This window comes from Triticum urartu, chromosome 2 (assembly GCF_003073215.2).
Source record: "Triticum urartu cultivar G1812 chromosome 2, Tu2.1, whole genome shotgun sequence".
NCBI classification, from domain to species: domain Eukaryota; kingdom Viridiplantae; phylum Streptophyta; class Magnoliopsida; order Poales; family Poaceae; genus Triticum; species Triticum urartu.
This window is the reverse complement of record NC_053023.1, coordinates 644,391,080-644,404,886: the sequence shown is the minus strand read 5'-3', so window position 1 is coordinate 644,404,886 and position 13,807 is coordinate 644,391,080.

Here is a 13,807-nt window from a genome sequence, read left to right as displayed (position 1 = left end):
CACTGTGAGAAAGTGCCAACTGATGTCAAAGAGGAGATCCTTCAGTACTTGACAAAGAAGGGTGACAAAAAGGCAGCCGAGCTTATGGAGCAGAAGAGACGCGGAAATGGAGTTGACTTGAGCCACTCGGAGAGGGAAGTGTTGGGGAACGTAGTAATTTCAAAAAAATTCCTACACACACGCAAGATCATGGTGATGCATAGCAACGAGAGGGGAGAGTGTAGTCTACGTACCCTCGTAGACCGAAAGCGGAAGCGTTAGCACAACGCGGTTGATGTAGTCGTACGTCTTCACGGCCCGACCGATCAAGCACCGAAACTATGGCACCTCCGAGTTCTAGCACACGTTCAGCTCGATGACAATCCCCGGACTCCGATCCAGCAAAGTGTCGGGGAAGAGTTCCGTCAGCACTCCTCCTTCCCTTGTTGGAGTAGGAGAGAAGGAAAGAGGGGGAGAGGAACAAGGAAAAGTGGGCTACAGCCCTTGTCCAATTCGGACCAGGGGGGCACGCGTCCTTCCTTTTGGCCTCTCTCCTCTATTCCCGTATGGCCCAATAAGGCCCATATACTCCCAGCGAATTCCCGTAACTCTCCGGTACTCCGAAAAATACCCGAATCACTCGGAACCTTTCCGATGTCCGAATATAGTCGTCCAATATATCGATCTTTACGTCTCGACCATTTAGAGACTCCTCGTCATGTCCCCGATCTCATCCGGGACTCCGAACTCCTTCGGTACATCAAAACTCATAAACTCATAATATAACTGTCATCAAACCTTAAGCGTGCGGACCCTATGGGTTCGAGAACAATGTAGACATGACCGAGACACGTCTCCGGTCAATAACAATAGAGGAACCTGGATGCTTCATATTGCTCTCCAACATATTCTACGAAGATCTTTATCGGTCAGACCGCATAACAATATACGTTGTTCCCTTTGTCATCGGTATGTTACTTGCCGAGATTCGAATCGTCGGTATCTCAATACCTAGTTCAATCTCGTTACGCAAGTCTCTTTACTCGTTCTGTAATACATCATCCCAACTAACTCATTAGTTGCAATGCTTGCAAGGCTTAAGTGATGTGCATTACCGAGAGGGCCAGAGATACCTCTCGACAATTAGGAGTGACAAATCCTAATCTCGAAATATGCCAACCAACAAGTACCTTCGGAGACACCTGTAGAGCACCTTTATAATCACCCAGGATACATTGTGACGTTTGGTAGCACACAAAGTGTTCCTCCGGTAAACGGGAGGTTGCATAATCTCATAGTCATAGGAACATGTATAAGTCATGAAGAAAGCAATAGCAACATAACTAAACGATCGAGTGCTAAGCTAACGGAATGGTCAAGTCAATCACATCATTCTCCTAATGATGTGATCCCGTTAATCAAATGACAACTCATGTATGGCTAAGGAAACATAACCATCTTTGATCAACGAGCTAGTCAAGTAGAGGCATACTAGTGACACTCTGTTTGTCTATGTATTCACACATGTATTATGTTTCGGTTAATACAATTCTAGCATGAATAATAAACATTTATCATGATATAAGGAAATAAATAATAACTTTATTATTGCCTCTAGGGCATATTTCCTTCAGGAAGAACAAGCTACAAGTGATGAAGATGGCCTAAACCATTATGCACTTGTGCTTCAGCCATCGAGATCAACAAGAAATAAATCCAAATCTTCAAGTGGCCCTATGGAAAAATATTGTGAATTAACTCCCCAAAGAGCTTGCCTCTAGGGCATATTTCCTTCAGGAAGAACAAGCTACAAGTGATGAAGATGGCCTAAACCATTATGCACTTGTGCTTCAGCCATCGAGATCAACAAGAAATAAATCCAAATCTTCAAGTGGCCCTATGGAAAAATATTGTGAATTAACTCCCCAAAGAGCTTGTTGCTGTTGGGGAACGTAGTAATTTCAAAATTTTCCTACGCACACGCAAGATCATGGTGATGCATGAAGAAATATGCCCTAGAGGCAATAATAAAGTTATTATTTATTTCCTTATATCATGATAAATGTTTATTATTCATGCTAGAATTGTATAAACCGGAAACATAATACATGTGTGAATACATAGAACAAACAGAGTGTCACTAGTATGCCTCTACTTGACTAGCTCGTTAATCAAAGATGGTTATGTTTCCTAACCATGGACAAAGAGTTGTTATTTGAATTAACGGGATCACATCATTAGGTGAATGATCTGATTGACATGACCCATTCCATTAGCTTAGCACCCGATCGTTTAGTATGTTGCTATTGCTTTCTTCATGACTTATACATGTTCCTATGACTATGAGATTATGCAACTCCCGTTTGCCGGAGGAACACTTTGTGTGCTACCAAACGTCACAACGTAACTAGGTGATTATAAAGGTGCTCTACAGGTGTCTCCAAAGGTACATGTTGGGTTGGCGTATTTCGAGATTAGGATTTGTCACTCCGATTGTCGGAGAGGTATCTCTGGGCCCTCTCGGTAATGCACATCACCTAAGCCTTGCAAGCATTGCAACTAATGAGTTAGTTGCGGGATGATGTATTACGGAACGAGTAAAGAGACTTGCCGGTAACGAGATTGAACTAGGTATTGGATACCGACGATCGAATCTCGGGCAAGTAACATACCGATGACAAAGGGAACAACGTATGTTGTTATGCGGTCTGACCGATAAAGATCTTCGTAGAATATGTAGGAGCCAATATGGGCATCCAGGTCCCGCTATTGGTTATTGACCGGAGACGTGTCTCGGTCATGTCTACATTGTTCTCGAACCCGTAGGGTCCGCACGCTTAAGGTTTCGATGACAGTTATATTATGAGTTTATGCGTTTTGATGTACCGAAGGTTGTTCGGAGTCCCGGATGTGATCACGGACATGACGAGAGTCTCGAAATGGTCGAGACATAAAGATTGATATATTGGAAGCCTATGTTTGGAATATCGGAAGTGTTCCGGGTGAAATCGGGATTTTACCGGAGTACCGGGAGGTTACCGGAACCCCCTGGCGGGAGGTATATGGGCCTTAGTGGAAGAGGAGAAAGAGAGCGGCAGAGATGGGCCGCGCGCCTCTCCCCCCCCTGGTCCGAATAGGACAAGGAGAGGGGGCCGGCCCCCCTTCCTCTTCTCTCTCTCTCCTCTTTCCCCCCCTCCATGAATCCTATTCCAACTAGGAAAGCGGGGGAGTCCTACTCCCGGAGGGGGTAGGACTCCTCCTGGCGCGCCTCCTCTTGGCCGGCCAGCCCCCCCTTTGAGCCTTTATATATGGAGGCAGGGGCACCCCCTAGAGACACAAGTTGATCCACGTGATCATATTCTTAGCCGTGTGCGGTGCCCCCTTCCACCATAGTCCTCGATAATATTGTAGCAGTGCTTAGGCGAAGCCCTGCGACATTAGTACATCAAGATCGTCACCACGCCGTCGTGCTGACGGAACTCTTCCCCGACACTTTGCTGGATCGGAGTCCGGGGATCGTCATCGAGCTGAACGTGTGCTAGAACTCGGAGGTGCCGTAATTTCGGTGCTTGATCGGTCGGGCCGTGAAGACGTACGACTACATCAACCTAACGCTTCCGTTGTCGATCTACAAGGGTACGTAGATCACACTCTCCCCTCTCGTTGCTATACATCACCATGATCTTGCGTGTGCGTAGGAATTTTTTTGAAATTACTACGTTCCCCAACAGTGGTATCAGTGCTAGGTTTTATATGTGATGTTATATGCACGAGTAGAACACAAGTGAGTTGTGGGCGATATAAGTCATACTGCTTACCAGCATGTCATACTTTGGTTCGGCGGTATTGTTGGATGAAGCGGCCCGGACCGACATTACGCGTACGCTTACGCGAGACTGGTTCTACCGCCGTGCTTGGCACACAGGTGGCTGGCGGGTGTCAGTTTCTCCAACTTTAGTTGAACTGAGTGTGGCTACGCCCGGTCCTTGCGAAGGTTAAAACAGCACCAACTTGACAAACTATCGTTGTGGTTTTGATGCGTAGGTAAGATTGGTTCTTGCTTAAGCCCGTAGCAGCCACGTAAAAATTGCAACAACAAAGTAGAGGACGTCTAACTTGTTTTTGCAGGGCATGTTGTGATGTGATATGGTCAAGACATGATGCTAAATTTTATTGTATGAGATGATCATGTTTTGTAACCGAGTTATCGGCAACTGGCAGGAGCCATATGGTTGTCGCTTTATTGTATGCAATGCAATCGCGCTGTAATGCTTTACTTTATCACTAAGCGGTAGCGATAGTCGTGGAAGCATAAGATTGGCGAGACGACAACGATGCTACGATGGAGATCAAGGTGTCGCGCCAGTGACGATGGTGATCACGACGGTGCTTCGGAGATGGAGATCACAAGCACAAGATGATGATGGCCATATCATATCACTTATATTGATTGCATGTGATGTTTATCTTTTATGCATCTTATCTTGCTTTGATTGGCGGTAGCATTATAAGATGATCTCTCACTAAATTATCAAGAAGTGTTCTCCCTGAGTATGCACCGTTGTGAAAGTTCTTCGTGCTGAGACACCACGTGATGATCGGGTGTCATAGGCTCTACGTTCAAATACAACGGGTGCAAAACAGTTGCACACGCGGAATACTCAGGTTATACTTGACGAGCCAAGCATATACAGATATGGCCTCGGAACACGGAGACCGAAAGGTCGAGCGTGAATCATATAGTAGATATGATCAACATAGTGATGTTCACCAATGAAACTACTCCATCTCACGTGATGATCGGACATGGTTTAGTTAATTTGGATCACGTAATCACTTAGAGGATTAGAGGGATATCTATCTAAGTGGGAGTTCTTAAGTAATATGATTAATTGAACTTAAATTTATCATGAACTTAGTCTTGGTAGTATTTTGCAAATTATGTTGTAGATCGATAGCTCGCGTTGCTGTTTCCCTGTGTTTATTTTGATATGTTCCTAGAGAAAATTGTGTTGAAAGATTTTAGTAGCAATGATGTGGATTGGATCCGTGATCTGAGGTTTATCCTCATTGCTGCATAGAAGAATTATGTCCTTGATGCACCGCTAGGTGACAGACCTATTGCAGGAGCAGATGCAGATGTTATGAACGTTTGGCTAGCTCAATATGATGACTACTTGATAGTTTAGTGCACCATGCTTAACGGCTTAGAATCGGGACTTCAAAGACGTTTTGAACGTCATGGACCATATGAGATGTTCCAGGGGTTGAAGTTAATATTTCAAGCAAATACCCGAGTTGAGAAATATGAAGTCTCGAACAAGTTCTATAGCTAAAAGATGGAGGAGAATAGCTCAAGCAGTGAGCATGTGCTCAGATTGTCTGAGTACTACAAATCACTTGAATCAAGTGGGAGTTAATCTTCAAGATAAAATAGTGATTGACAGAATTCTCTAGTCACCATCACCAAGTTAGAAGAACTTCGTGATGAACTATAATATGCAAGGGAGAACGGAAACAATTCCCAAGCTCTTCGTGATGCTGAAATCGACGAAGGTAGAAATCAAGAAAAACATAAAGTGTTGATGGTTAACAAGACCACTAGTTTCAAGAAAAGGGCAAAGGAAAGAAGGGGAACTTCAAGAAGAACATCAAGCAAGTTTCTGCTCAAGTGAGGAAGCCCAAGTCTGGTCCTAAGCCTGAGACTAAGTGCTTCTACTGCAAAGGGACTGGTCACTGGAAGCAGAACTGCCCCAAGTATTTGGCGGATAAGAAGGATGGCAAAGTGAACAAAAGTATATTTGATATACATGTTATAGATGTGTACTTTACTAGTGTTTATAGCAACCCCTCAGTATTTGATACTGGATCGGTTGCTAAGAGTAGTAACTCGAAACAGGAGTTGCAGAATAAACAGAGACTAGTTAAGGGTGAAGTGACGATGTGTGTTGGAAGTAGTTCCAAGATTGATATGATCATCATCGCACACTCCCCTATACTTTCGGGATTAGTGTTGAACCTAAATAAGTGTTATTTGGTTTTTGCGTTGAGCATGAATATGATTTGATCATGTTTATTGCAATACGGTTATTCATTAAAGTCAGAGAATAATTGTTGTTCTATTTACATGAATAAAACCTTCGATGGTCATACACCAAATGAAACAAGTTCGTTGGATCTCGATCGTAGTGATACACATATTCATAATATTGAAACCAAAAGATGCAAAGTTAATAATGATAGTGCAACTTATTTGTGGCACTGCCGTTTAAGTCATATTGGTGTAAAGCGCATGAAGAAACTCCATGCTGATGGGCTTTTGGAATCACTTGATGCTTGCGAACCATGCCTTATGGGCAAGATGACTAAAACGCCGTTCTCCGGAACAATGAAGCAAGCAACAGATTTGTTGGAAATCATACATACTGATGTATGTGGTCCGATGAATATTAAGGCTTGCAGCAGGTATCATTATTTTCTGACCTTCACAGATGATTTGAGCAGATATGGGGATATCTACTTGATGAAACATAAGTCTGAAACATTTGAACAGTTCAAAGAATTTCAGAGTGAAGTGGAAAATCATCGTGACAAGAAAATAAAAGTTTCTACGATATGATCGCAGAGGTAAAATATTTGAGTTACGAGTTTGGCCTTCAATTAAAACAATGTGAAATAGTTTCACTACTCACGCCACCTGGAACACCATAGTGTAATGGTGTGTCCGAACGTCATAACCGTACTTTATTAGATATAGTGCGATCTATGATGTCTCTTACCGATCTACCACTATCGTTTTGGGGTTATGCATTAGAGACAGCTGCATTCACGTTAAATAGGGCACCATCTAAATCCGTTGAGACGACACCGTGTGAACTATGGTTTGGCAAGAAACCTAAGCTGTCGTTTCTTAAAGTTTGGAGTTGCGATGCTTCTGTGAAAAAGTTTCATCTTGATAAGCTCAAACTCAAATCGGAGAAATATGTCTTCATAGGATACCCAAAGGAGACAGTTGGGTACACCTTCTATCACAGATCCGAAGGCAAGACATTCGTTGCTAAGAATGGATCCTTTCTAGAGAGGAGTTTCTCTCGAAAGAAGTGAGTGGGAGGAAAGTAGAAAACTTGATAAGGTAATTGTACCTTCTCCCTTATTGGAAAATAGTTCATCACAGAAATCTGTTCCTGTGACTACTACACCAATTAGTGAGGAAGCTAATGATGATGATCATGTAACTTCAGATCAAGTTACTACCGAATCTCGTAGGTAAACTAGAGTGAGATCCGCACCAGTGTGGTACGGTAATCCTATTCTGGAGGTCATGTTACTTGACCATGACGAACCTACGAACTATGAGGAAGCGATGATGAGCCCAGATTCCGATAAATGGCTTGAGGCCATGAAATCTGAGATAGTATCCATGTATGAGAACAAAGTGTGGACTTTGGTGGACTTGCCCGAGGATCGGCAAGCCATTGATAATAAATGGATCTTCAAGAGGAAGACGGACACGGATAGTAGTGTTACTATCTACAAAGCTAGAATTGCCGCAAAAGGTTTTCGACAAGTTCAAGGTGTTGACTACGATGAGAGTTTCTCACTCGTATCTATGCTTAAGTCTGTCCGAATCATGTTAGCAATTGCCGCATTTTATGAAATCTGGCAAATGGATAAACAAAACTGCATTCCTTAATGGATTTATTAAAGAAGAGTTGTATGTGATGCAACAAGATGGTTTTGTCAATCCTAAAGGTGCTAACAAAATATGCAAGCTCCAGCGATCCATTTATGGACTGGTGCAAGCATCTCGGAGTTGGAATATACGCTTTGATAAGTTGATCAAAGCATATAGTTTTATACAGACTTGCGGTGAAGCCTGTATTTACAAGAAAGTGAGTGGGAGCACTACAACATTTCTGATAAGTATATGTGAATGACATATTGTTGATCGGAAATAATGTAGAATTATTCTGCAAAGCATAAAGGAGTGTTTGAAAGGAGTTTTTCAAAGAAAGACCTCGGTGAAGCTGCTTACATATTGAGTATCAAGATCTATAGAGATAGATCAAGACGCTTGATAAGTTTTTTCAATGAGTACATACCTTGACAAGATTTTGATGTAGTTCAAAATGGAACAGTCAAAGAAAAAAGTTTCTTGCCTGTGTTACAAGGTGTGAAGTTGAGTAAGACTCAAAGCCCGACCATGGTAGAAGATAGAAAGAGAATGAAAGTCATTTCCTATGCCTCAGTCATAGGTTCTATAAAGTATGCCATGCTGTGTACCGGATCTATTGTATACCATAGACTGTGTTAAGAGAGGGAGTACAATAGTGATCTAGGAGTAGATCAATGGACAGCGGTCAAAATTATCCTTACTGGAATAAGGATATGTTTCTCGATTACGGAGGTGACAAAAGGTTCGTCGTAAAGGGTTACGTCGATGCAAGTTTTAACACCGATCCAGATGACTCTAAGTCTCAATCTGGATACATATTGAAAGTGGGAGCAATTAGCTAGAGTAGCTCCATGCAGAGCACTGTTGACATAGAAATTTGCAAAATACATACGGATCTGAATGTAGCAGACCCGTTGACTAAGCCTCTTCCACGAGCAAAACATGATCAGCACCAAGGCTCCATGGGTGTTAGAATCGTTACTGTGTAATCTAGATTATTGACTCTAGTGCAAGTGGGAGACTGAAGGAAATATGCCCTAGAGGCAATAATAAAGTTATTATTTATTTCCTTATATCATGATAAATGTTTATTATTCATGCTAGAATTGTATTAACCGGAAACATAATACATGTTTGAATACATAGACAAACAGAGTGTCACTAGTATGCCTCTACTTGACTAGCTCGTTAATCAAAGATGGTTATGTTTCCTAACCATGGACAAAGAGTTGTTATTTGATTAACGGGATCACATCATTAGTTGAATGATCTGATTGACATGACCCATTCCATTAGCTTAGCATCCGATCGTTTAGTATGTTGCTATTGCTTTCTTCATGACTTATACATGTTCCTATGACTATGAGATTATGCAACTCCCGTTTGCCGGAGGAACACTTTGGGGTACTACCAAACGTCACAACGTAACTGGGTGATTATAAAGGAGCATTACAGGTGTCTCCAAAGGTAGATGTTGGGTTGGCGTATTTCGAGATTAGGATTTGTCACTCCGATTGTCGGAGAGGTATCTCTGCGCCCTCTCGGTAATGCACATCACTAAGCCTTGCAAGCATTGCAACTAATGAGTTAGTTGCGATGATGTATTACGGAACGAGTAAAGAGACTTGCCGGTAACGAGATTGAACTAGGTATTGGATACCGACGATCGAATCTCAGGCAAGTAACATACCGATGACAAAGGGAACAACGTATGTTGTTATGCGGTCTGACCGATAAAGATCTTCGTAGAATATGTAGGAGCCAATATGGGCATCCAGGTCCCGCTATTGGTTATTGACCGGAGACGTGTCTCGGTCATGTCTACATTGTTCTCGAACCCGTAGGGTCCGCACGCTTAAGGTTACGATGACAGTTATATTATGAGTTTATGCATTTTGATGTACCGAAGGTTGTTCGGAGTCCCGGATGTGATCACGGACATGACGAGGAGTCTCGAAATGGTCGAGACATAAAGATTGATATATTGGAAGCCTATGTTTGGATATCGGAAGTGTTCCGGGTGAAATCGGGATTTTACCGGAGTACCGGGAGGTTACCGGAACCCCCCGGGAGGTATATGGGCCTTAGTGGGCCTTAGTGGAAGAGAGGAGAGGTGGCCAGAGATGGGCCGCGCGCCCCTCCCCCCTGGTCCGAATAGGACAAGGAGAGGGGGCCGGCCCCCCTTCCTCCTCTCTCTCCTCTTTTCCCCCCTCCGTGAATCCTATTCCAACTAGGAAAGGGGGAGTCCTACTCCCTGGGAGTAGGACTCCTCCTGGCGCGCCTCTCCTGGCCGACCGCACCCCCCCTTTGAGCCTTTATATACGGAGGCAAGGGCACCCCTAGAGACACAAGTTGATCCACGTGATCATATTCTTAGCCGTGTGCGGTGCCCCCTTCCACCATAGTCCTCGATAATATTGTAGTAGTGCTTAGGTGAAGCCCTGCGACATTAGTACATCAAGATCGTCACCACGCCGTCGTGCTGACGGAACTCTTCCCCGACACTTTGCTGGATCGGAGTCCGGGGATCGTCATCGAGCTGAACGTGTGCTAGAACTCGGAGGTGCCGTAGTTTCGGTGCTTGATCGGTCGGGCCGTGAAGACGTACGACTACATCAACCTAACGCTTCCGTTGTCGATCTACAAGGGTACGTAGATCACACTCTCCCTCTCGTTGCTATGCATCACCATGATCTTGCAGTGTGCGTAGGAAATTTTTTGAAATTACTACGTTCCCCAACAATGCATAGCAACGAGAGGGGAGAGTTTTTGTCCACGTACCCTCATAGACCGAAAGCGGAAGCGTTAGCACAACGCGGTTGATGTAGTACCGAACGCACGGCACCTCCGAGTTCTAGCACACGTTCAGCTCGATGACGATCCCCGGACTCCGATCCAGCAAAGTGTCGGGGAAGAGTTCCGTCAGCACGACGGCGTGGTGACGATCTTGATGTACTAATGTCGCAGGGCTTCGCCTAAGCACTGCTACAATATTATCGAGGACTATGGTGGAAGGGGGCACCGCACACGGCTAAGAATATGATCACGTGGATCAACTTGTGTCTCTAGGGGGTGCCCCTGCCTCCATATATAAAGGCTCAAAGGGGGGGCTGGCCGGCCAAGAGGAGGCGCGCCAGGAGGAGTCCTACCCCCTCCGGGAGTAGGACTCCCCCGCTTTCCTAGTTGGAATAGGATTCATGGAGGGGGGGAAAGAGGAGAGAGAGAGAAGAGGAAGGGGGGCCGGCCCCCTCTCCTTGTCCTATTCGGACCAAGGGGGGAGAGGCGCGCGGCCCATCTCTGGCCACCTCTTCTCTCTTCCACTAAGGCCCATATACCTCCCGGGGGGTTCCGGTAACCTCCCGGTACTCCAGTAAAATCCCGATTTCACCCGAAACACTTCCGATATCCAAACATAGGCTTCCAATATATCAATCTTTATGTCTAGACCATTCGAGACTCCTCGTCATGTCCGTGATCACATCCGGGACTCCGAACAACCTTCGGTACATCAAAACGCATAAACTCATAATATAACTGTCATCGAAACCTTAAGCGTGCGGACCCTACGGGTTCGAGAACAATGTAGACATGACCGAGACACGTCTCCGGTCAATAACCAATAGCGGGACCTGGATGCCCATATTGGCTCCTACATATTCTACGAAGATCTTTATCGGTCAGACCGCATAACAACATACGTTGTTCCCTTTGTCATCGGTATGTTACTTTCCTGAGATTCGATCATCGGTATCCAATACCTAGTTCAATCTCGTTACCGGCAAGTCTCTTTACTCGTTCCGTAATACATCATCCCGCAACTAACTCATTAGTTGCAATGCTTGCAAGGCTTAAGTGATGTGCATTACCGAGAGGGCCCAGAGATACCTCTCCGATGATCGGAGTGACAAATCCTAATCTTGAAATACGCCAACCCAACATGTACCTTTGGAGACACCTGTAGAGCACCTTTATAATCACCCAGTTACGTTGTGACGTTTGGTAGCACACAAAGTGTTCCTCCGGCAAACGGGAGTTGCATAATCTCATAGTCATAGGAACATGTATAAGTCATGAAGAAAGCAATAGCAAACAAACTAAACCGATCAAGTGCTATGCTAACGGAAATGGGTCAAGTCAATCACATCATTCTCTAATGATTGTGACCCGTTAATCAATGACAACTCATGTCTATGGCTAGGAAACTTAACCATCTTTGATTCAACGAGCTAGTTCAAGTAGAGCATACTAGTGACACTCTGTTTGTCTATGTATTCACACATGTATTTGTTTCCGGTTGATACAATTCTAGCATGAATAATAAACATTTATCATGAAATAAGGAAATAAATAATAACTTTATTATTGCCTCTAGGGCATATTTCCTTCAGTTGCCGCAAGGAAGAGGAAACGTGGTGCTGACATGATCCAGGGGAAGCTGACAACTGAGAAGAGAGAACAAAAAAGGGCTCGTGCTTGTGAGTACATCTGCCAATGGTTCTATGAAGCTTGCATTCCATTTAACGCAGTCACACTTCCCAGCTTTGACCTCATGCTTCAGTCAATTGGACAGTATGGTGAGGACTTGGACGGTCCTACTCCTTATGAAATGGGTGGCCCAATATTGATAAGAGGAAAGGAAAACGGCTTCAATGCACACATGGACCTTGGGAGCTTACTGGATGTACAATCATAACAGATGCATGGACTGACATAAGAGGAAGAGGGGTAATGAATCTTGTAGTTCATAGTGCTCATGGTGTGGTGTTTCTTAATTCTGTGGACTGTTCAGCCGTGAAGAAAGATGGGAAGTACATCTTTGAGCTTGTTGATAGATGCATAGAAGAGGTTGGTGAGAAGCATGTAGTTCAAGTTGTGACTGATAATGCAAGTGTTAATCAAGCGGCATCAACCTTGTTGAAAGCAAAGCGCCCCAACATATTTTGGAATGGTTGTGCTGCCCATTCTATTGATCTGATGTTAGAGGATATTGGCAAGCTTAAAATAGTGGACTCTACTATTACACAAGCTAGAGTTGTCACTGTTTTCCTTTATGCACACACTAGAGTTTTGTCTCTAATGAGGGATTTCCTTGGGAAAGATCTGGTGAGGTCTGGCATTACAATGTTTGCTACAGCTTACTTGAACTTGAAAAGCATGTTGGACAACAAGAAAGAACAGCAAAAGCTATTCAGATCAGATCAGATGGATGAAATGGGTTACTTAAAAAAGGTGAAAGGACGTGATTCAAACCGAAGTGTGCGGCTCTGAAAATTTTTGGACGGGAGTAGAACGTGTTGTCAACTTCTTTGAGCCTTTGGCTAATTTGCTGCGGCGAATGGACAGTGATGTACCAGCTATGGGTTTCATATATGGCGCTTTTTTGGATGCAAAGAAGGAGATTGCAGCTAGATTTGACAATGAGGAGGCTAGTATCCAGGAAGTGCTACACATTATTGATAAGAGATGGGACAACAAATCAAAGGGGCCCCTACATAGGGCTGGATACTTCTTAAACCCATACTAATACTATGAAAACACGCTGGAGATTGAGTTGGATGGAACATTTAAAGATGGCCTTGTTGCTTGCATGGAGAAGATGGTTAGAGATGGTAAGAAGGAAGATATAATGACAGCTGAGTGTCAGGCATATCAAAATGAAGAGGGGTCGTTTGGAAGGGACAGTGCTAAAAGGCAGCGGAGAAACAAGAACTTTGATCCAGGTAAAGAACTAAATATTTACATTGTTGAAATAAGATGTGTAGGTTGCAATGCGAATTAGATGTTGCAGCTTTGTTAACTGTTATTTGTTACTTGTTGATGCAGCTGAATGGTGGTCCAATCATGGATCAAGTGCACCAAATCTCAGGGTACTGGCTATGCGGATTTTGAGCTTGACATGCAGCTCATCAGCTTGTGAGAGAAACTTCAGTGTTTTTCAGCAGGTAAGAATGTAGTACAAAGTACAAATTGTCAACATATCCTTTATATGCACATATGTTCCTTTTTCTTACTGATGTTTATTTACTTGCAATGTACAATCAGGTTCAAGGCAGCAAAAGGCGCAACAGGCTACGTCATGACAAAATGAGAGATCTTGTCTTCATCAAGGCCAACTCCCAACTTGAACAAAAGAGAATGGACAAAGACAGGGAT